This window comes from Lycium barbarum, chromosome 3, assembly GCF_019175385.1.
Source record: "Lycium barbarum isolate Lr01 chromosome 3, ASM1917538v2, whole genome shotgun sequence".
NCBI classification, from domain to species: Eukaryota; Viridiplantae; Streptophyta; class Magnoliopsida; order Solanales; family Solanaceae; genus Lycium; species Lycium barbarum.
This window is the reverse complement of record NC_083339.1, coordinates 126,913,365-126,939,333: the sequence shown is the minus strand read 5'-3', so window position 1 is coordinate 126,939,333 and position 25,969 is coordinate 126,913,365.

The following is a 25,969-nucleotide window of genomic DNA, read 5'->3' as shown; positions in this document are numbered from 1 at the left end:
AGTTCCAATCCTTATATACCACCGAAAGGGCAATTAACAGAGCAAGGTAGTTCGAGGGTTGAAGCAATGCTTGAGAAGGTTCTGGAAAATCAATCAAAGTCTAAAAGGACTTTATCTGGGCTGACAAAGATAGTAGGTTCCCATACAGCAGCTATTCGGAAGCTCGAGTTACAGATGCAGGATATTTCTAGAGAGCAGCACCCTCCTAAAAAGGGAGGACTTCGGAGTGACATTGTTCCAAATCTGAAGAATGGTGAAGGCGGTGTAGACTGTATGTTCACCATCAGTACTAGGACTGGAAAAACACTCCAAAGTGCTAATAAGATGGTTATTGAGTTGGAGCCGATAGATGAAGCAGAAGTGGTGCAGTCTGAAGAACTAATCATTGTTGATGAGAATCTTACTGATAAGAAGGTTGCTGATATTCCAGAGACTCTGAAGGAGGCTGCTGGTAAGAGCAAGCAATCTGTAAAAGGGGCTCTTCGCCCTTTAACTCAACTTTTCAAATCTAAACCACCCTTTCCCCAAAGGTTGGTGAAGAAGAAAGAAGATGCTAAGTTTGAAAAAATTTATGATCAAATGAAGTAGTTGTCTATGAATTTTCCCTTCTTAGAAGCTGTCAAGAAGATGTCAGGTTTTGCTAAATATTTGAAGGACTTGCTGATCAAGAAGAAAACGGTGCAACATAAAACCGTGAGTTTGACTCACACTGTGAGTTCCATCATTTTAACTACTACTGTTCAGAAAAAGGAAAATCCTGGGATGTTCACCATTCCTTGTTTTATTGGGAGCCATGATTTTGCTCTTGCTTTGTGTGATAATGGGACGAGTATTAATTTGATGCCACTTTCTATATACAAACAATCAGGTTTGGGGATGCCAAGGCCGACTACTATGAGGTTACAGATGGATGATAGGTTTATTAAGAGGCCTGTTGGTGTGGTTGATGCTGTTCTTGTGTGGGTTGGTGAATTTATGTTGCCCGCTGATTTTGTGATTCTTGACTGTGCAGTTGATAAGGACATTCCTATTATTCTGGAGAAACCATTCCTTGCTACAAGGAGAGCTCCTATGGATTCGAAGAAAAACGAAATCAAGTTCTAAGTCAACAATGAGGAAGTTACATTTCAAACTAGAAAGGGAATGAAGTTACTAAGTGTTTACGAGAGCATATCGATAATTGATTCGTTGTGGATGAAGTGGTGGAATTCAAGATGGAAGAAGAAAGTTAGGGTAAAGCTCTAGCCGGTATTCTTGTGAACTTCGATGCTGAAGACATGAAGGGCTATGTGGAGACAGTTAATTCGCTTGTTCGGTTGAGTTCATATTCTTGCCACCCAAAGAAGCTAAATCTTGATCTAGAAAATAGAATAACTCCTCCAGCAAATCCTTCGATCATTCAGCCACCTAAGTTGGAGCTTAAGCAGCTCCCATCACATCTGAAGTACGAGTTCATTGGTCAGAACAATAGATTGCCATTGATTGTTTTAGCCCTACTGATGGAGGAGCAAAATCTGTAGCTTTTTAAAGTATTGCGTGAATATAGGCGTGCTATTGGTTAGACCATAACAGACATTTGGGGTATTCCTTCTGGGATCTGTGAACATAAAATCTAGTTAGAGAAGGATAGGAAGTCGAGTGTAGAGTATTAAAGGAGACTGAATGAGAATATGCAAGAGGTAGTCAAGAAAGAGACCATCAAATAATCAGATGCTGGAGTGGTTTACCTGATTGCTGATAGTAAATAGGTAAGCTCAGTCCAATGTGTTCCTAAGAAGGGCGGCATCACAGTAGTGCCCAATGCAAAGAATGAGCTGATCCCGATAAGGACTGTAACCGGATGGAGAGTTTGCATGGACTATCGTAAGCTCAACACTTCCACATACAAGGATCATTTCCCTATGCTTTTTATTGATCAAATGCTTAATCGGCTAGGGGGTGTTCTTATTATTGCTTCCTTGGTGGTTATTCGGGCTACAATCAGATCAACATCACTTTGGAGGATCAAGAGAAGACGACTTTTACTTGTCCTTATGGGACATTGGTGTTCAGCCGAATTCCCTTTGGGTTGTGTAATGCACCAGCCACTTTTCATATGTGCATGATGTCGATCTTTTTTGACATGGTAGAGGACTTCTTGGAAGTGTTCATAGATGACTTATCTGTTGTGGGTGATTATTTTGAGGATTGCCTTGGCCATCTGGGTCAAGTGCTGAAAAGATGTGAGGAGACAAATAGAAACAAATCTCGTGCTAAATTAGGAGAAGTGCCATTTTATGGTGAAGGAAGGGATCATCCTCAGTCACAAAATTCTAAAAAGGGAATTGAGGTCGATCAAGCAAAGATAGATGTGACTGCGAAACTTCATACCCCTATCTCAATCAAAGGTGTCCGAAGTTTCTTGGGACATGTTGGGTTCTATAGGCGCTTCATCAAAGATTTCTCCAAGATTGCTAACCCGATGTGCAAGCTTCTTGAAAAAGAGTCTAAGTTTGTGTTTGATGACAAGTATCGGAAGGCGTTTAACGAGTTAAAGGAGAGCCTCACTACTGCTTCCAATATTGTTGCTCCTGATTGGTCCTTACCCTTTGAATTGATGTGTGATGCTAGTGGTTTCGCGATAGGTGTTGTGCTTGTCCAGAGGCACAATAAAATTATGCACTCGATCTATTACGCAAGTAGAACACTGAATGCAACCAGATGAGTTACACAGTGACGGAGCAAGAGCTGCTTATAATAGTTTTTTCTTTTGAGAATTTTCGGGCCTATTCGTTAGGGCCCAAAGTTGTGGTATACACTGATCATGCAGTATTGAGATACTTTATGGCGAAGAAGGAAGCAAAGTCGCGACTGATCCGATGGGTGCTATTGCTACAAGAGTTTGATTTTGAGGTGAAAGACCGTAAGGGTACTGAGAATCAGGTTGCTGATCATCTCTCTTGGCTTGAAGAAGTTGGGAGACCTTCTTATAAGCTAGATATAGATGATGCGTTTCCAGATGAGAAGGTGTTGGCTATGTCAATGGAAGTGGCGCCGTGGTATGCTGACATTGCTGATTATTGGTGACAAGCATAGTTCCAGAATATATCAAAGCTTATCAAAAGAAGAAGTTCTTGCGGGATTCTCGTCAATACTATTTGGAAGAGCCTTATTTGTTCCAAACATGCGCTGACAACATCATTCGGCGTTGTGTTCTCGAAAGTGAAGTGATGGTGATTCTAAAGGCGTGCCATGACTCTCCTGTTCGGGGTCATCATAGTGGTAACCAAATTGTCGGTAAGGTTTGTAAATGCAGTTATTACTAGCCGACTATCTTTCATGATGCAAATCTGTTAGTGCGGTCTTATGATCAATATCAGAGGCAAGGGAACATAGGCAAAAGGCAAGAGATGCCTATGAACTATGTGATGGAGGTAAAAGTATTCGATGTCGGGGGGGATTGACTTTATGGGACCCTTTGTGAGTTCTGGTGGCATGAAATATATCTTGGTTGCTATGGACTATGTATAGAAATGGGTAGAAGCGGTGGCTTTACGGACAATGAGTCCAAGAGTGTCATGGGGTTCCTCAAGAAAAACATATTTACTCGATTTGGTACTTCGAGGGCTATAATCAGCGATGGTGGTTCCCATTTTTGCAATAGAGCTTTTGCGGGATTGATGGAGAAATATGGCGTAAAACATAGGGTGGCAATACCTTATCATTCTCAGACAAGTGGAAAGTTGAAGTATCCAATCGGGAGATCAAGAGTATTCTAGCGAAAACGGTGAATGCAAATAGAACTGATTGGGCTCGCAAGCTTGATGATGCTCTATGGGCATACCGGACTTTTTCAAGACTCTGATTGGGACTTCACCCTTCAAGCTCGTTTTCGAAAAAGCTTATCACTTGCCGGTTGAACTTGAAAACAAGGCTATGTGGGCTTTGAAGAAATTGAATATGGATTGGGAAGCAACGACCAAGATCAGGTTGTTTCAACTCAATGAGATGGATGAGTTTCGGTACCAGACATATGAGAGTGCAGCACTTTATAACGAGAGGATGAAGCAATATTATGACAAGAAAATCCTGAAGCGAGAATTCTATAAGGGTGATCCGGTCTTGCTGTTTAACTCTCGGTTGAAGTTACTACCGGGCAAGCTAAAATTAAGGTGGTTTGGTCTGTTTGAAGTGGCAGGTGTTTCACCCCAATAGGGCGATTAAGCTGAAGTCCAGAGATGGAACTCAAACATTTAAGGTGAATGGGCAGAGCGTGAAGCACTATCACGAGATGGTTGCGGGAGATAGAATTGTTGATCGATGTCGGTTAAAGCACTTCGGAATGAACGCTGACCTGGTGTTCACCGATAAGGAGTGAATGGGTACCACCGTCGTAAAGCGCTTCTTGGAAGGCAACCCAAGTGTAATGTATATTTTCCTTTTTGTTATTTTATTGCATATAGCATAATGGTTGTTTTGGTGCAGAAATATATTGCAGAAAATATTGATGAATAGCAGGTAAGTAAGTAATCAGAGAGACTGTTTTGCAACATCGCAAAATACGCCTGGAGTTTAAGGACTGTATTTCACAATACAGTCGTAAAACCAGGCGAATTTAATAATGTCACAAAACAGTAGCACTGTGTTGTAACATGAAAAATTACGACAATGGAATACGGACCGTATTTCAAAATACGGCCAGTAAATCTTGTCATAATCCTTCATGACATAATACAATGCACTGCCCAAAGAAATATCTCTAAATATGGGCTATATTTAAAAAAAAAAAAAATGAAAGGCAGTCATTTAAATCGCGGGCAGAGAAAAGAGAATATATATCCTTTTTTTGTGTTATTTCCCACTACTTCAAATCATAACTCCCTTCTTCCACCATAACCCCCACAACTTCCCACTATAAACCCATCATCTTTCACCTCCTCAACTCCGTAATACACCAATCCACACTCTCAAATCCATCTACCCTCACAAAATTCAAACAGCCCTAATCTCTCTGCCCTAGGTTTATTTTTTTTGTGTTAATTTGTTCTCTAAAATCCTTCAAGTTGTCATTTGTGATTCATTATTACAGGTATGATTGACACTCTCCACTCTTATTTTACTCAATTGGGTATGAACTAGTTGGTAGGTGTTTATTAGACTAGGGTTTTGTGCAAATTTGTATTGGTTAATGATCTTGTGTGGGGATAATGATGTTGTAATTTTTTAAATCTCTTGGGAGGAATGTTAATAGGACCCAAATAGGTTGGAGGGCATTCCACGCATTGAATTTCAAATTTGAGGGTCTGGTATGCCCATCAATAGCATGACTCATGAGTAATTGATGCGAATTCGGTAGAAAATTGGGAGAAGTTTGAGTAACCCAATTCCCAAAACAATCTGAAACAAGAATTTTCAATATACTTGAGCAACCAAAACATGCTCTGTTTCTGTGACTGTGTGATGCGAAAAACGACCTGAGTTTACGGACCGTATTTCATTTTGCGGTCCATATTTAATTATTAAGTTGATAGACAATGAGGTCCATCAAGGAAATGGCACAATAAGACCTCAGTTTACGGATCGTATTTCAGTTTACGGTCCGTCTTTTACATTTACGGTCACAGACAGAACACAGTTTTTGTGTACAGTTATTTTGTTTCATTTTTGTTTGGTTGTTCCATTGTAGCTAATAAGATGTGTCTTTTGCAGGAATGGGTCAGAAAAAGAATACAATGAAGGGGGGGGGGGGGGGGGGCAATGTAAGGGCACATAAAAGAAAGCAGCCCCGGAATATAAGTTGAGAGATGAACCCACAAGTTCCGAAGAGGGAAATTCTGGGTCCGGGCACCAAGAGGTTATATGTGCACCCAAAGTCAGAGGGACCCCCATAGAAGGCACATCAACACCCCCAACCATGACACCATCAAAGTCCACGGCGGGTGCCTCCCAGTCTGAAAAGAGGGATCCTGACGAGGAAGTATCAAGCAGGGGGGCAACCCAACAAATGAAGCAGGAGAGTGTCTCAGAGGAGCCAAGTGCTAGTAATGCTCCGGATGATGGAACACCGCCAGAGGATCGTAAATTAGCCATCCGGACCAAACGGCTGGAAGAAAAAAAAAACTCTGATTTTCGGTCAAATAGTCAAAGAAATTGTATGATCAATAGATGGCTGGGACAGAAACTGGGGGAAAGCCGTAGAGGAAAATATTCGAAGAGCGGCGATTGATTTTCGATGGTGACTCAGCACATCCATAACTGGACGAAACCGTCAAGATGTATAAGCTGGATGCTTTCACTCACGAACCAGGAGAGTATGCTCCACACATTGTGAGGGAATTTTATGCGTCATATGGGGCTGTGTTGCTTTCTATGAAGAAGCCGATTTGTGCTTGGTATCAAATACATATATTGGAGAATCTAACAGTCCGGAACTCCCATGTTGATATTTCCTCCAAGGCCATCAACAGAGTTTTATTTGGCAATGATTTTGTGGCAATTACCGGTCTGAGCCTGTGCCTAGACAAGAGGGATAGGAAAGACAGGAAATCTATGAGGGAATGGACTACCGCTACTATCACCACTGAGCCATATAACCAAAAATGGATAAATGATGGAAAAGTAAAAATTGCTGAGAGTTGCTTGTCGGCGGAAGCTAAGTTTTGGTGGAAGTTGCTTAGGTATCGGATCACTCCAACCAAGGCAGACAACACCCTCTCCACCAGTCAGGCAGTCACTATTGGTTCGTTGATGTCACAGTACCCGATGAATATTAGAGAGCTCATTGCAGAGGAGCTGCAAGTGAGGGCATACAAGCCCAAGCAAACCACGGTATTTTCGTGTCTTATCACGGAATTATGTAGACTGGCGAGGATATTTTAGCTTCCGGAATGGGACGGCACCATCACAGCTGTCCATGTGGGAGATTGGAGGAAGAATAAAGTGCCAGGCAAGAATGACCAGGAGACAGATCAGTACGGTGATGACGATGACACTCAGTTAGAGTTGAGTCTGAGCCATGCTTATGGGACTGATTCAGTAGATCCCGATATTGGTGTTGCTGCTAATCAGACTATTTCTCCCACTACAGGTGTCCCAGATATTATAGGTACACCGACTTCAGCAACCGAGATAGGTGTTTTTAAAGCAAGGCCTCCACCATCACCTCCTGCCACACAGGGACCTCCTTCGGGGTCCACCACTGCAGCTGAGTTAGCCGAGCATGCCGATCTAGAGTTGGAGTTGCTTCACTTCAGCCATGCTAATTACAGTCAAATTGCATTCAAGGCAGTGAAGGTTGAAAGGCAAGTAGGGAAAATCTTACTACAGTTCAAGCCGAAAGTGGTGAAGATATTGCAGACATTGGTTACAAAGGCCACCACAGAGATTCGTCCGGAGTTTGAGAAAAATCACAAAGTGTACCAGGCTAGACAAAATAACTTTGAGTCTAGATTGGTGACTCGAGATCAGACCACACTCGTTGGGGAATCTATTTTTTTGAGGAGTGAGTTGGAAAGTCTAAAGAAGGAGCTTGAGGCGCACAAAGCGCAAGGTACGGTAGCCGCACCAATTCTAGCACCACGTGCCACTTTTCTAAATAAAATTAAGGTGTTGGATCTGCTGGATTCTGAGGAAGAGGCGGATGATACCGAGCCCCTTGTACTGGACACAGGCAAAAGGGTCGTGAGACATATGAGGACCCCAAGGAGTTGGCAAAGAGGTTGAAGAAAACAGAGGAAAGGGAGATGCAGCAGGTCATCCTTCAGTCCTTACCTAAGCCATAGCGCCGATCAGGCGAATCCAGTAGCAAGACACCTGATGAGGCAGGCCAGTCATGAGATACGCCTAGCGCCAAGGCCCTCCAGGTACAACCTCTTTCCCTTGTTCTTATAATTGATGTACTGGGGACAGTGCTTGACTTTTCTGTTGGGGGTGGGAGTGTTGGTATTGTTGTATTGTAAATATATATTTAGGAACCCTCTTGACTTTTCTTTGCCAGAGTTCTTTTCCTGCAGAGTTTTATTTTTGTTGAAACTGGCATGTTTAGGTTGTTGCTTAGATTGAATAAAGTAGTTTTGACTTATTTGGTATTGTTCTACAACTGATGGCGTGTTGTTTATGGTTTGTTGAAAAGTTTGGACCTCTCGAAGAAAATTGAAAAATGCATACTTAGAACAGCTATTGATTGACATGATTGATTCTTTATATGACATTATAATTATTGGAATGTTGTTTGTAATGAATTATTACTTAGGAGGTCACAATTGTATATGATCGTCTTTATGACAATATGTGTGTGAGCTGTTAGTTTGTTCTATTTATGCATGTATAATCTAGAACTTGCCCGGTTAGTCGTGTTTGAATTCGACAATTAGTTCGGTTGTGAGATGATCTTAGGCTTTCTTTGAATAAATAGTCACTTTGCCTATACAAGCCTGACCATGTGATTGCAAATATCCCTAGTTTCCCTTTTTGAGCTTGTTGACCTTTTTTTTTAACTAGCCTATAATAAAACCTTACCCTTTATGAAATCAATCCAGTTTCACACCTATTCCCTCCTTGATGCTACTAGATAGATGAGACAAAATGCATAAGTTGGGGGGTGAAATAAATGTGAAGTAGATATTAAAAACATAAGTTGGGGGTGGTGGAGTTGCTAGTTGGGATTCGATGTGGTTGTTGCATATATATATATATATATATATATATATATATATATTAACAAACATTGAGGAATGTGTAACACAAAAAGAATTATAAGTTGATTAGGAATAAAACCATATCGAGATCGAAAGCTTGAAAGAAACAAAAAGGAATTGAATAAAGGGAGAATTAAGGTGAGGAGATGATGTAGTGTTTAAGGAGGGTTAGTCACTAATATCCAAAGAGTACCCCACCCGTCCCTAAGCCTACGTTACAAGCCAGAAACAATTCCTAATGTGATCACAACTGGATGAACCAAGAATGAAAGCATAGAAGATAAGAGTAAGCTTACGTTATTGCATGTATAGATATGAACTTCTTTGTGAGTGTGAATGTTCTTCTCTTCTCTTTCGTCTTCGTCCCATTATTGCTTTATACATGTGGGTGGGGACATTCTTTGGTCTATGTGAGGGTACAAGGATGAGAATTGATCAAAACGAAGTGACCGCCTAAAGTAGCGTTCGTGTGCATCAAAATATGTCCGGTAATATAATGTCATGCATTGAAGCATCATTGTTAGTCGTAGCATTCTTGAGTTGTGCATATTATTTGAAAATAGAAAAAATGGGGGTGGTTCGGGAAGGGGAAAAAAAAAAAAGAACATGCATGTCGGTAGTTCAGAGTCAAAACCAATGTGGACATTACTATGTAATATCGAGGTGGTAGATTGAGTCGTTGTGTTGTATGGCTTGCTTGAGGACAAGCAAAGACTTTAAGTTGGGGGTGTTGATGTGCCCGGAAGTTATGGCACATCCAAGGCCTTTTTACGAGAAGTTTTACTTGTTTTTAAGCAAGTTAGTGTCTATTTAATGTGTTTTTAATGCTTTCAGGTGATGGAGCAGATTTAGAATGAAAACAGTTAAAGTGCAGAAGTTGGCTGTAAACTCAACATACGGACCGTATTCTCAAATACGGGTCGTATTCCATGGGCGTATTTAAAGATAAGCAGAACCAGAAGGGCATGTTGAGAAGATGGTGAAATACGAATAACTTTTACAAACCGTATTACGCTTTACGGTCCGTATTTCAAAGCGTATTTAATCATTTAGATATTTGGCAGAAAGTTGAAATTTTGCAAGTTAAAAGACGATCATGCAGAAGAAGGACCGTAAATAAAAATATGGTCCGTATTTGAGGAGGTTGCAGTTGCTCATGTCTTGAAGGAAACCCTGGGCGTAAACTGGTTTACAATACGGACCGTATTTTGTATCGACGGGGACCAAAGTATAAATCTGTAACTTTTACGTTTTCAGAACCTATAAATAGCCATTGTAGGGTTTTAATTGTAATCAAATATTATATTTTGAATTTTTTCTTAGAACATTAAATATTCTATTGGTTTTGAAGATTCATTACATCAATTCAAGTATTATTAATTCCTCTTTTCTTCCAAAGTAAGCAATTATGAATTATTCAATTTCTTATTTCTAGTTCTTTGTCATGAGTAGCTAAATTCCCTTACTAGGGTTGTGAACCAATGATGGGTGTTTTGTGATTGGGTTTTTGATTGATATATGTATAAAGGATTGTTAGAGTTTATTTATTCTTCATTCTTCATTCATAATTAATGGTTGCAAACATTGATTAAAGCCATAAACCTTGATTTATTTGGAAAAATAATTAGAGTTGGTAAGAATAAATAATAAGGACTCAAATATTTAAACTTTGTTTAATATATTCACATAGGAATAAGATGAATTTACTTAACATAACTAACCATTCTTCATAGTTACTTTCTTATATTTGGGAAAATCATAGCAAGAAATAATCTTTATTTATTGAGAAATAGTAGAGATTCACATAGAGGTTAAGTGCATTCATATAGCAATCCATTAGAAGTATATCAAGATCAATAGCCATGAGCAGACACCTTATCTAAAGGGGACACAACCTTAGTTTCTTTTACTATAAATTACAATCCAAAGCAATTAGTTAGCCATTAGTCACAAACAGCCAACTTTTAAAAAAAAAATCATCGGATTAAGACATTAGACCTAAATGAAGCATTCTACGAGTTTAGTAACCTTTTCACACCATATTCCCTGTGGGATTCGACCCCAATCTAGTTGGGTTACTATAATTGACATCGTCCGCTTTACGCTAATTAAAGGTGTAATTTGAGTGTATCATGTGGATCACATGACGGTACTTGGTTTCAAATATTTATTTACTGTTATATATTAATGATATGCTTATTGCTGCTAATAGTATGACAGAGATAAATGATTTGAAGAAACTGCTAAGTAAGGAGTTTGACATGAAAAATTTAGGTGAACCTAAGAAAATCCTTGGAATGGAGATTCATAGGAAGAACTATGAGGTATATCTCTAACAGGAAAATTATATTCAGAAGGTAGTTCAGAGGTTTGCCATGAATAAATGTAAATCCGTTACTTTACCGTTAGGACAACATTTCAGACTTTCTTCTTTAATGGCATCGCAATCAAAAGAAGAGGTGGAGTACATGTCAAAAGTTCCTTATTCTAGTGCAGCTGGTAGCATTATGTATGATATGGTTTGCACTCGGCCTGATATTACTCAAGCATTGAGTGTGGTAAGTCAATTCATGTCTAATCCGGGTAAGACACATTGGGAAGCAATTAAGTGGATATCGAGATATCTTGAAGGTTCTTCGAATATTGGTCTTACTTTTTTTAGGATGAGAAATGAAGTCTTCTCGGTCCTTGGTTATGTGGATTCTGATTTTGCAGGTGATTTTGATAGAAAGAGATCAACAACAGGCTATATCTTTACTCTTGTAGGTAGTGCAATAAGTTGGAAGGCAACTCTCCAGTCTATAGTTGCTTTGTCCACAACAAAAGATGAATATATAGCAGCAACAGAAGCAATAAAGGAGACTATATGGTTGAAAGGTTTGTTGTCAGAATTGAGTAGGGTTCAACATGAAGCAACTCTAAAATGTGATAGCCGGAGTGCTATTCACTTGATAAAAAATCAGAGATTTCATGATCGCACTAAATACATGGATATCAGATTCTATTTTATTCGTGATGTTGTTGAACAAGTCACAATTAAGGTCTTGAAAGTTGAAGGTAGATACAAAGGACAACGCCGCGGATGTGTTGACCAAGGTGGTTTCTCTTGTCAAGTTCATTCATTGTATGAATTTGGCAGGAGTTCGCATCAACTTATGCGTAAGGATGGAGAATGGCAGTGCAAGGTAGAGCTACTAGTATGTACAAGGTTTCGGTTAGTGTCTCTTGTTTCCTACACGGAGTTAGCTCACGTAGGCTTAGAGACATTGGACTGAATAGTGTTTATATGGAAGCTCGAAATTCATCTCAAGGTGGAGATTGTGAAGTTGAGAAGATATTCAAGCCAATTCCTATCCAAAAGCGGAAAGAAATAAAAGGAAACTTTTTTCTTTGTTGGTTTTCGAGTGTTACTGGGATTTAGATCCTTTCTATTAAAGAATTAAACCTAGTAGTATTAATATATACTAGCCAGTATTTATTAAGTAGGACAGAACATAGAACCTAAGAGTATTCAATCTTGTAACTTACTTTCTCCCTTGATATTAACAAAAGTGTCGCTGTTCTCTGTGGACTAGGATCACATCAATCCGAACCACATTAATTACTGTGTTTTTATCGTCTCCGCGCTAACACAAACATAACGTTACAAACTGATAGCAATTAAAAGCTTTACCACATTGACCATTCAAAACATTTTAATATAGCATCCAATAAGGCTCTTAAAATAGTTAAATAATCTCTTAAACATTAAAGCTGATATAATATTATAAAATAATTAGCCTATTAAAAAGTCATCAATATAGTATTAAAACAATGAATAACAATATTTCTTTTGTATTAAATCCAATAAAAACATTAGAAATAGTCATTTTATTTTTGAGATATTAAATAGAAAATAATATTTTTTTAACATTGTCTACATTGATGCTAAAACTTTGAAATTGACTTTACTATTCTCTTCGTTTTGACATTTTTTGTGACAGGTCCTATTTTTGAAATCTTATCCTCCTTTTTTTTTTTTTGTGCTTTTTAAATGTAATCTGCAACAAATATACATGGAAAAATGTAACAGATTAGGGGATATAGAACTGCAGCATCAGAAGGAAAATATAGGATATAGTATTGCATATTCGCATAGAATTTATTTCTTAAATTTTAATTTGTCTACCGAAAGATATAGAGTATTACTAGCAATGACCAGATAGATTCGTTTTCTCCATTTTTGCTGTAGCACGGGAAGGACCAACTTGTTACAAATTCAGTACTCCAAGGTAATAAGATACCCTCCAATAGAAACAAAAAGAAATCCTACAGGTTACACCAAGGGATGCCTTTTAGACTAATCAACAAAAGACGTTTGGAGAACGTTATTTGTAACATAAGCCACGTGCTGGCTTGCAATTTGATTAGTGCTGTCAAAATGTTTTATTTATTCATCACGTTGTTTTCAACTAAAGTCTTGGAGTGAACCCTTATCGCCTAGCATATTTTTTGCTATCTCTCCGACTTTCTTGTATAGGCAAATCTTTTCAACCAAAGTCCCAGATTTGCTTTCCTAAATAGTAAAAACAAGTACAAATGTACATTCTAGGGAAATGAAATTGAGTCCCCAGCTTAAATATTCAAAAGTAGAATTTTAATCCAAAATAACCCCCCAAAAAAATAGCTACAAACATGCTTATTGGGTTAATTTTATTTTTTCCACACTTCGTATAATTTCAAAGTATTGAAATTCACGTTTTTCGGATACCTTGATCAAAGATTAGTCATGTCTCAAAACTCCGGAATATCAATATTTTATGTAGAACTTGATCTCTTTTTCTGCGAACAATAATGTACGCTCAATACATGATACATCAAGTATATCTAAATGTTTCGATTGTCGTTCTAGAGGTTGTAAAGTGCTCCAAAATAAGTTTTGTTTGGACACTTTTTATCGTTACGTTTAAGTGTTTTATTTTATAAGGTTTTGATTTCAGCGTTTTATTATTTAGTCAATGCATTATTTTATTTCGAATATGTCGAGAATTTTTTCATAATTAATTTAGGACATTGCACGAGTTATTAATAAACGATAATAAAGACTAAGATAACTAATTATCAATAAGAAAATAATACGAAAAAATATAATATTAACATAAAATATATAATTTATTTACATATACACAATCTCTAATGGGTCGCACATGTGGGAGGTTTTAGAGTAACATTAGGTCCCACATGTGGGAGCCTTTAAAGTAACCTTAGGCCTAAGGCGATCTCCACCACCCCTACCACCCTCACCATCATCTCCATCCCCCCTTCTTCCTCTTTATAATAGGATGTTCTATGTCATGATCATCCTTCCTTCCCTTCTTTGCGCCCTTGAGCATAATATGCTTCTTTTTGGGTTTACGTGCGCTATGTACGGTCAGAATCTCATCAGCATCAGGAGACAGGTCCACCTCATCAGGAGCCTGTTCTACAAGCGCAGAAGGACGAACCTGAAATAATATATAAACAATTAATATTAATTTTAATTTAGATTTACTTAATACATTATCATTTGGTAAAAAATAAAACCTATGTGTCGACAGGCTCTTGAGATGGCTGATGAGAGGGCTCCTCAGCTGGATCACGAGCAGGCCCCGGAGTCGGAGCTGTAGATGGTGCCGGAGCTGGAGCTGGATCCTAAGAAATGGAAAAGTATATAATAATCAGTAAAAGTATTTTAATTTTTTAAAATAATTAATTTAAACACTTACATCTTGTGTTATGTCCCGTATTTTTATACATTGGGACAACCCGGATTAACTATGATAATTTAAGGCCAAGACCATTCCGGGATTTGAAGTCGGGACTTTTAACCATTTGATTTTATTTTGAGACATAAGATATATATGAAATTGTGGGCATTGAACACTTAGGAAAAAAATTGGGACCACAATTCATAAAATTGGAATTGAAAATCTTGCCAAATAAGGCATTGTGGTCGTGTGGATGGGAGTGGTCCCACACATTGTTGTGGCCAATTTTAATTGGTCCAAAACATGTGTGGGCCCAAGGACACATGGAGCAAATTTTGTGGAACTAAAAAAAAAAGTCATCTTCCTTCACTTTACACTTAGCAAAATATCAAGAATATTGAAGAGCCCCATCACCACCATTCTCGGCCAAGAAACCAAGAAAACCAAATCAAATTCAAGCCACCCAAAAATTATTTCTTTGGTACAAATCAACAATTTTGAGGTCCCTAAGTAGCGTGGAAGTGTTATTTGGGTCATCCAACCATTCGTTGTGGACATTTGCAAACCCTAACCCATTGTGGTATTGAAGAAGAAAGGTAAGTCTTGCTCTTGTTCTATGTGTTGTGAACATTTTTTTCATGTTGTAGTATGTTAATATGGATGAAAATCATGAAATATGGTGTGATGAAGTTGGGCCGTGTGTTTGGTGTTCTAGCCGTGTATATGGGTGTTGAATTGGATTGATAAATTAGTTCCTTGTAGCTTGTTGATTGTTGTAGGGTGAAGAGATAGATTAGAACCATCTAAATGTGTATATGTAGAGATGTGGGTGTGGCCGTATATATGGTCCCAATGTGTGGCAAAGAATGAATTAATATCGCTTAGCGTTGTAATGGTTATTGTGATGACTTTTATGTTGGAAATGAGAGTTTAATGTCCCAAATTTGATATGATAAATGTGCGGACTGATTTGGAGAACTTTGTGCATTTAATGCAATCTTTATATATGAGGACCATTAACATATGTATATGTGTAGTGTGGACGAATGTGAGTCCTATAATATGTCGAAGATCGCATTACTATCGCTTAGCGTTTTAATTGCCGTCGTTATGAATTTTAGTTGGAATTGAGCATTTAATGACTCAAAAATGATGTTGGAATGGTAGGGGCTGATTTAAGGCTTATTGTACGTTTGATGTAATTCGTATATTTTATGAGAATGATATCGTTATATTGTGGATTGTGATACAAAACATGAATTGAAATCGAGGAACGTGAAAAGAGGGTTGTTTCGGTTTTAGGGGCTGCTCACAGCTAGGGGGCTGTTTTTGGCCACTGTTGGAAAAAATTTGTGGATTGTTGGAAATATTATGTGAATTGTTTAGAATGTTCTTGAATGTTGTTAGTATGGGTTTGGGTTAATAATCGAATGTACGAACGATATTGTGGCTTGGAAGTAAGCCATTGAATTGAATGATTGGAAAGTTGTTGAATGGTGTAAAAGAGAGCTACTATTATTATTTTGCCTTTGATTATCGATGTTGCTAGGTTGGTTATTGTGGTTGTTGTTGTTGATTTTGAGCGAGTTAAATTCTCGGGATGGCCTATGTACAAGGGAAATGCTGCCGAATTTTCTGTAGAATTTAATGAATCGTTGGAATGAATGGCTTAAGTGCCCTTAGCTAATGTTTGGTATTCGTTGGCGTATTTGTAGACCTTGGGGAGCCCGAGGCGTAGATTGGGATTTACTTTAGATTGGCTATCTTGGAGTGCGTACGAGGTATGTAAAGCAACCTTCTTTTCTTGGCATGCCTTAGTTTCACATAGGCTAGACTAGAGCCTTAAGGGAATTCCAAATCCGAAATCCGAGCATGATATGATCTATATATATATTCCTTGGCACTCTTATGTATGATTTGATGAAAAATGAACCATTATGTTTTTGAAAGAAGGGATTTCCAAACTTTGTACAAAAAGGTTTCACTTTAATGAATTTCGTAAATTTTGAATGCCATATCTTTCGCATAAAGTTCCAACATTTTCATAAGAGTTTGCATGATGTATAATGAGTATGTTCTCCATAAGCGGGCCTGATTCGGGTCGATACCCGTCCGTGGGTCCCGCGACCTTCCTTTATGTAATTCGGAGAATCTTTGAAAGAATTTGGTATGACCATTATTCCGATTTCAAATATAATCATTTTACTTATGTTTGAAGTTATGATAATGATTTTATGCATATGACTACTCACGACTCTATTCGTGCATTCTGTTGTTCCTTTCGCCGAGTCCCGGGCCGGTTCCGTTATCGTGCGCATTTTGATATACTCCGGAGTTATGCTGTGTTTATGGTTCACCGAGCTACTCGCAAAAGAGGGTCGGGTTCCACCTATATTTGGTGTTATGCTGTGTATGGCGTTATGTTGTGATGTGATATGTGATGTGATATGTGATGGGGATACGGAGATTTGAGACTTTCTGGTGTTATGCTGTGTTATGGCGCCATCGACGGGTGGGCGACCATATTCTTCTGTACCCGATGCATGACTTACATGTTTTTGAAAGTAAACAAATTTTGATATGTTGGATTTGCACTTATGTTTGATACTTCCATTTCGTTTATATCTCAGATTTGCTTTCTGTACATTCTGCTTTGCATACTCAGTACATATTTCGTACTGACCCCCTTCCTTCGGGGGCTGCGTTTCATGCCCGCAGGTATAGACGCACAGTTTGGTGATCCACCGGTTTAGGACACCCCCTTTTTTGCTGTTGGAGTGCTCTTCTCCTTTCAAAGCATATCTTTTGGTATATATTTTTGTTCGCTATGTATGTACGTATATTCGTTCAGGGGTACGGCGGGGCCCTGTCCCGCCATATGATTTGTTTGGTCTGTCAGAGGTCTGTAGACGTATTTGTGGGTGTGTGTGCCTGCTTCTGTACAGTTTTGTTTATATGATTCTACTCGTATGGCAGCCTCGTCGGCGTGCATTTTGTATATGCGTTTTGGGCCGTTGCGCCATTTGATAGCCTCGTCGGCTTTTGATACATTTGACAGCCTTGCCGGCTTTTTGATATATATATATATATATATATATATATATATATATATATATGTTCGCACATGGTTGCGTTGAAATGTGTCTGATACAGTTTGATATGGTTTGAGACGGCATATAGTACTTATGGCCGCATATGCTATTTGGATGTGATTCGATATGGATAGGTATGTCAGGGTGCCTAATTAGGGCACCAGTCACGGCCTACGGGGTTGGGTCGTGACATCTTGGCTCTGGAGCATGTCGAAGTCCATGAATGCGTACTCGTACTCTATTTCCCTACCACCCTGTAGATCACGAACTGGTTGCTCACTCTGTGGATCACGAACTGGCGGCTGCACAGACACTGATGCATCTACTGATCCCCAGTCTATGTGATTTGAATATAGCTGCACCGGCGTATATAGAGGTGCCGAAAGGGTCATTAAAAAAATGTTTTATTAGTCGTCGTTTCAAAAAGTTATAGTTAGAATAAAATTACACACACTTAAATATATTACCTGGAGGAGCACGTGAAATCCAGTGACATCCTTCTTATCGCCCATAGATGCTCGACGTAATGCTCGATACATGTAAGCTAGAACAGCAACGCCCCAGCTATAACATTCCAACTGGCCCAGATCCTCCAGAAATAGCAAATACTTTAAGCTCACATGAGAACCCGATGTGTTCGAGAATAGGATGCCCCCGAATATGATGAGTAAGTACAGACGGGCACAATGATCGACGTCCACCTGAGGTGTGTCGTCTGTAATAGGATGCTCGATGTCGAAGAGGCACAAGTGAGTACAGAGGCAAGCATCGACATCAGAGTCTGTCCATAGATCTCACCCTTCTGAGGCACATAATCAGTGAGCGTAGTCAACTCCTCCAGATATGACGACAGCGGTTGAGGCTCCTCAATGTATAATGGGCGTCCATTTACCTGTAGTCCATAAATGACCTCCACATCCTAAAGCGTGATAGTGGTCTCACTAGTACGGATATGAAATGTGTGGGTCTCTGGTTGTCTTGCTCAACATAACCCTCACAAGAGCCCTATTATGCTGTACCAGACCAGCAGCGATGCAATAGTAGATACCGCCCCGATAAAGTATATCTAATATGCGAGGATATAAGGGTCGAGCCCCTAAAAGATTCCACGCATGTTCCATCCTACGGGGACGGAACAACATACTGGAATCTATCACCTCATCCCATAATAGCTGAGACCTATGAGTAGTCTGTAAATGAAGTATTTCTCTATATTTTACTTCTCTATAACAGTATTTTACCTATAACTGCAACAGCCAGCTTAATAACAGTATGCTCTTTGTAAAATCACCCATATATAATAGCTACCTGCTTTTTTTGTTAATGTAATTATTAATCATCTTTATAAAAATAGACTATCTATGATTACCAACAATAAGTAGTATAGATTTTGACCAAATATTTAATTTGATACCTTAATATACTTTATTTATGACTGAATATTACATATGAATACATATGTGGAGTTTGATGCAACACCTCCTATCTTTGAAGCTTTCACTGATGAAGAGATTATTGCCCATGTCATTAGAGTGGAAGAACAAGAGAATATGGAAGCCGAAGACGTCAATGAAAGTGCTGACGAAGAACCTCAACCTATTATTAATTGGACTGGGTTAGAAGATTCGACAGTTCAACTCTTAGATTGGCTTCAAGGGAAAGCAATTAGATACTCATTTGCTAAAAGTTTAGGCACAAATCTTAGCAAATTCAAGCTTTATATCACCACTATGAGATTGGATTCTAGGAAACATGCTACAATAAAATTTTTCTCATCAATCTTGGAAGAATTTTATTTTCAAATATTGTAGATTTAAAATGTGCACCTTAGAGCTTAAAACTTTATACATTCAATTATGAGTTTATTGAAATTGTATTAACTTTCTTTAATTTTTAGTTAGTGAAGCATTCATATCTTTGAGATTTAAAATTTAAATAATTTATTATTTTTTTACAACATTAAAAAAAATAGATTTTATACATCTTTTTTACTTATAACAGCAAACTATTATTTAAATGGCAAATGTTGTTATAGGGGTATAATAACAAATTTTTATAACAGTCAAAAAAAATTTAATCCAATGATATTGTTATAGAGAAATTTGACTGTACATACATAGTATTACTACCAATGACAAGATAGATTAGTTTCTCCATTTTTATAATAGCACAGGAAGGACCTAACTTGTTATAAATTAACCCAACTTGTTATTACTTAAGTACTCCAAGGTAATAAGATAGACTCCTATAGAAACAATAAGAAATCATACAGGCTACACCAAGGGATGCCTTTTAGACTAATCAGCAAAAGACTTTTGGAGAACGTTTATTTGTAACATAAGCCACGTGCTGGCTTACAATTTGATTATTGCTGTCAAAATGTTTTATTTATTAGTCATGTTGTTTTCAACTAAAGTCGTGGAGTGAACCCTTATCGCCTAGCATATTTTTTTTGCTATCTCACCGACTTTCTTGTATAGGCAAATCTTTTCAACTAAAGTCCCAGATTTGCTTCCTAAATAGTAAAAACAAGTACAAATGCACTACCTCCGTCTCATAATAAGTGTCACTTTATCCAAAAAAATATATATTAAAAAATTAATAATGCAATGAGAAATTTACCAAATTAACCATATATAATAAAAATTAATTATTTTTACCTTTTGATTGGAGCATGCACAAGAAGTAAACCTTTTGACATTAGAAATCCAATAATACCAAGTTACTATGTGGCTTTTCTAATCATCATTTAGATGTTACTTTATTGTCTAAGGGTAGAATTGGAAAAAACTAGCCAATTTATATTTTGGTTTCCTAAGATGACACTTATTTTGGGGGAAAAATTTGATTAAGGTGACACTTATTATGAAATGGAAGGAGTACTTTCTAGGGAATGAAATACCGATCATTTGGATATGGGTGGTGAAAAAGTTAATACAGACAATTTAAGAATCTGGAACCAAAATGACCCAAACAAAGACGATCTGAACCAAAATACCCCAAGAAAAAAATGGTACCAAAGTACGTGTAACGCAGTAATTTACAGCGTTATTGGACTTAATTGTAACGGCTCAGTTAAGTCCAATAACACAGTAAATTACTGCGTCATTCTTTTTTTTTTTTTTTTACAAGTTCAATAACGCACTTTTTTTATGCGTTTTGCAAAATTACGGTGAAACTTTATGACTTTAATCTTACATTTTTTATGCGTTTTTATGTGAATATTTTCAAAGTACGAGGGTCAAACTTCATAATTTTGATCTTAAATTTTGTCATAGGTTTTTCAGGTTTGTAAAAGTAAAATTTATATATTTAGAAACTACATCAAAAGTACTGTACGTCATGATAAATTATAATTCAAATAATTTTAAAAAAATGTAAGGAAAACATGGTCAAAAACATCACTTCGAAGACTCCCCAAATACTAATAGGTTCACATAAATTATAGCAGAGGGAAATTTAATGTTATATACAAAAAATTTAAATATATGAGATAATATTTTTACTATTCAAATTACTTATTGATTTTGTGTAATATCTAGAACTGTAATATAAACTAACATTAAAATATTACTATATATTAAATTTTGTGTAATGTATTGAAATTATTGATGTTAAAGTGTATAAAGATACATGACTAGATCTAAAACTGTAACAGTTTATATCATTTAATTTTAAGTAGACTTTACACATTAAAAAAATTACACATAGAGTTTATAAACTGTTACAGTTCCACCAGATAATGCTAGTTTATAACACTAACATTAAAATATTATAATATAAGAAGTGGCTCTAGAAACTTTGAAAAATTGGTTGAAGTGAAATTGAGGAAAGGGAGGAGGGGTAAGGAGAGTGTCAGAGAAGGCGTGGGGAAGGAAAGCGCATAAAACAAGTGCGTTAATGAACTAGTTTAAAAATAAAAAAAATGATGCAGTAATTTACTGTGTTATTGAATTTAACTGAGTCGTTACAATTAAGTCCAATAATACAATAAACTACTGCGTTAAAGGTATTTTAGTACCACATTTTTTTCTTGAGGTATTTCAGTTCACTTTGTCTTTTTTTGGGTCATTTTGGTTCCGGACTCACAATTTAACATTGTGTTAACGCTGTCTCATTTTGCTGTGCTCAGGTGAAAATTTAAACTTGGATTATCTGTACAATTTTTTTATGTTTAATAATTCCCACTCTGAATCCAAGTTTGGAACTGGTTGGTACCCTAAAAAATTTGAATTATATCTGAAAACAATTTTGGTTTTCATGTTATGTTACATTATATCCTGATATTTAACGACATTTGATGTCGAAAATTGTTGCTCACCACTTTAATTTCATTATTTCAAAGTGAGGATCAATTTCGGTCTTTACAAGTTACTACTCTCTTCACTCAATACTTCTTGCGCTCACACTCTAGCAACTCTCTTTATTGTTCTCTTCTTATTTCTCAGACTTTCTCTCACACTCTTTTGCGATTGCTCAATTTCTTATTTGAGCGCACACTCTTTTCTTTTAGCAGACACACAACTTAAATGACCACCTTTAATTATAAGCGGTGATGGAAGGATCTAGAAAGGAATATTTTTAACTCTTTTTTAGAATACTTCTAACTATCGAAAAGGGATATTTTTAACTCTTTTCTAGAATACTTCTAACCATCTTTTTCGAGACCCACACCTGTGCTTAATTATTTCTAGAAAAAAAATCATGTACTGCACTTTAGGATTTTCATTATAGAGTTCTTCTTTCAACTCTTTAGTATTACTTCAGCATTCTAAACCTCCATTCTCTTGGAGATTAAGTTAGTGATGATTTTTTAACATTTGGCTATAGCAATAAAAAGATATTCAACCAAAATAATGATACTATGAAAAGTTTGATTATATATAAATCTTTTCTATATCACGTCATCCCTCTAACGAATATGACCTCAAATCTAATTTTAAAAGTTAGCTCATGAAATGAAGATTGTACTACAATCATATAAGATGTCATATCTTATACACTTAACTAATGTGTGCCAGCGTGATGCGAGGCTTATAGAATTCAGTATTTAGAGTGTGGATAACATAACATAAAGACTCAATACCAAATAACAATAGCCCAAGACCGTGCCGCTGGACCACAATTTATAATTTCGACCAACATTGGACTCTAACGGGGAAGGTAGTTGGACGAAAAAACTTGTTACTATTATGCAACTATATAAAAAACGCGGATGAAAATTCAGCTGGGAGACCTAAGAAAGAAAAAGAAAAAGACTTATATTTGGAATTAAATTAGTCCCTGCATGAGAAATCCGAACTCGTGGGTATGTCGTGAAAGCACTATTCATGACATCAAGCCACTCAAATATATTTCATCCTGAATGTTGACATCCTCCTAGTGCAACTGTGCAAGTGGTCCTATTCTTGTCTTTTGCATCGACGTTTCTTTCATTCTTCCGAAATTTTTAAAGAATTTAGTGGAGCTCTCTCTCACTTCAAACACCAGATAAAAAGAACATAAAACGTGTGACTATAAAGCACTGGATTAATTTATAAGAGCTTATCCTAGATACATTTTTCTCGCCTACCGCCTCTCAGTCGCCAAAAAGTAAAAGTCCTCGGTGTATCAATAACCGAAAAAGGAAATTAAAATCATGACATATAAACATTACCTTTTCTTTTGCCACCGTATATAGCAGCACCTCTCTATAACAGCTAAGATTTTTTGGAATCAATTTTCTATGTTATATTTTACTTCTCTATAACAGCATTTTACCTATAACAACAACAACCAATTTTATAACAGTACGTTCTTTGTAAAATTGCCCCCAATATAACAGCTACCTACTTTTTTTGGTAATGTAATTATTAACCATCATTATAAAAATAGAATATCCATGCTTACAAATAATAAGTAGTATAGATTTAATATACTATATTTATGACAGAATATTACATATGAATACATATGTGGAGTTTGATGCAACACTTCCTATCATTGAAGCTTTCACTGATGAAGAGATTATTGTCCATGTCATTGGAGTGGAAGAACAAGAGATTATGGAAGCCAAAGACGACAATGAAAGTGTTGACAAAGAACCTCAACCTATTGTTAGTTGAACTGGTTAAAAGATTCAACAGTTCAACTCTTAGATTCCCTTCAAGGGAAAGCAATTGGATAACCGTTTGCTGAAAATTTAGACGCAAATCTTTGAAAATTCAAGCATTATATTACCACTAAGAGAGTGGATTCTACAAAACAAGCCACAATAAAATTTCTCCCATCAATCTTGAAAGAATTTAATTTTCAAGTAATATAGATTTAAAATGTGCACCTTAGAGCTTAAAACTTTATACATTCAGTTATGAATTTATTGAAATTGTATTAACTTTGTTTAATGTTCAGTTAGTAAAGCATGCATATCTTTGAGATTTAAAAGTTAAATAATTTGTTATTTTTTTACAACTAAAAAAAAATAGATTTTATGCGTCTTTTATTGTCTATAAGGGTCAACTATTATTTAAATGACAAATGTTGTTATAGGTGTATAACAACAATTCTCTATAACAGCCAAAAACTTTCGAACCCAACAATGTTGTTATAGAGAGGTTTGACTGTAATTCCAAATCGTTATAAAAGTCGAAAACCTATTTTATTTTATTACAAAATTTTGCATTACTAGTTACTACTTAGTACAATACTTACCTATTCTCTACTCAGCTAAAAAGAGTTGCTCTAATTTAACCAAATTAAACTACGGACACGGACCACACGTTGATCAAATTAAATATACGTACCATAAAGCTTCTTTTCCAGACGGAAACAGAAGTAGTTGACTTGCTCCATGGCCATTACTCTCCACTTATTGTTTCACGAGTATTAAAAGACATGAATTAGTCACTATTACACAGCCTGGAGTTTCCATCAAATCTCTCATCTTTACACCGCCGTCTTGGTGTTAAGATAACATGAAGTAATAATATTCCCTACTAGACAGACACTAAAAGACAGGACAAGAAACAAAACAAAACCTTTTGGCTGATTGTTTTTTCACTATGACAATCAGTTCATAAAAAATTCTGTGCTTTATCTGAGGAGTCATTTGTTACTTACACCGAAGCATCTGGGAAAACGTATATTAACAAACCACTTTTTGTTATAAATACACACTATTATGGATGTCCATTCACATAAACAATCAACTGGATAAGCATACAATCAAGCAGGCAGCTTGCAAGTAGCTCAAGCAGATAGCTTGCAAGTAGCTCAAGCAGACAACTTGTCAGCAGCTTCTGCAAAGCCCGCAGCAGCTTCCTTTCTTCTATAAATAGAAAGTCAATTTAGTTCATTTGTAGACATCAATTAAGAGCAATAAAATCTCTCTCCCCAAGTTTCTTTGGCTATATTTCTTGTTGTCGTGTACTTTTAATATTATTTCATAATACACGATCGTTATCAGCAAGAGACTCTTCCTTAATCACTTAATTACTTTGAATTTAATTTCAGACGTAAGAAGCAACTCAAAGCCACGATATCATTTGGTGCGTCGGTTGACAGCAAGAGATCATTAATCCTCCGTTCTTCTGTTTCAATTGCAAAGCTACGGAGAGAGCAACGAATATATTTGTTACTACAGTCAGGCCAGGCAACAGATGATAATCATTGGGAACTTGGTTAATTGTTTAAAATGTTGTAACCAATTTTCATTTTATATTCCATTCAGACTTACAACTTTTTAAAATTTGCTTCCGAAAAGCAAACACTTTTAAACGTCGGGGAAATCAGAGGCTAAGCACTGACTGCTTGCATGTATTTGGTGACAGAAGGTATGTCTCCCGTTTGACTACACCTACTAATATCGTTTACAGTGGTTGGATCCATAAATATGTGGCATAGGATCGTTTGTTCATAATCCTTGTAGTAGCTCGCTTTGTCTTTTGCAACTAGTACTAGTATAAATAATAACTATGTTGGATTCATTTGATTTACGGAACTTAAATGGTTCGCTTGATTATATATGCCTCAGAGTTGTTCCCGAAGAACGATAATTTTAAAAGGGATTATAATATTAATTTTATATTCTTTAATGGTTAAATGATAATTTACAAGAAATATATAGTCATCAGAAGTGATGATATTTTTTATGTATTGTTGTGGCTACAGTTGATGAAGTGTTAAAGAAAATGTTTGTAGATTATATGTACGCCTTTGCTCCAGAAGTAGAAATATCTTAAAAAGGTTATAAACTATCACGATTTGATATACTTAAGACACATTAGATGATCATGTTCCATTCTTGCAGAATGAGATTTTTTTTTTTTTTAATTCAACGAAGAATGAGAATTTTTAATAAATGTTACAATACATATTCATTCCCTAAAGTGAATGTGATACTATGTAGTAAAGCTTACAAAGACAGGTGTGCGTTTAGTTGTGAAAATATCACGACTCATTTCCAGAAGAGGTAGAATAATTAAAAAGAAATATTCTA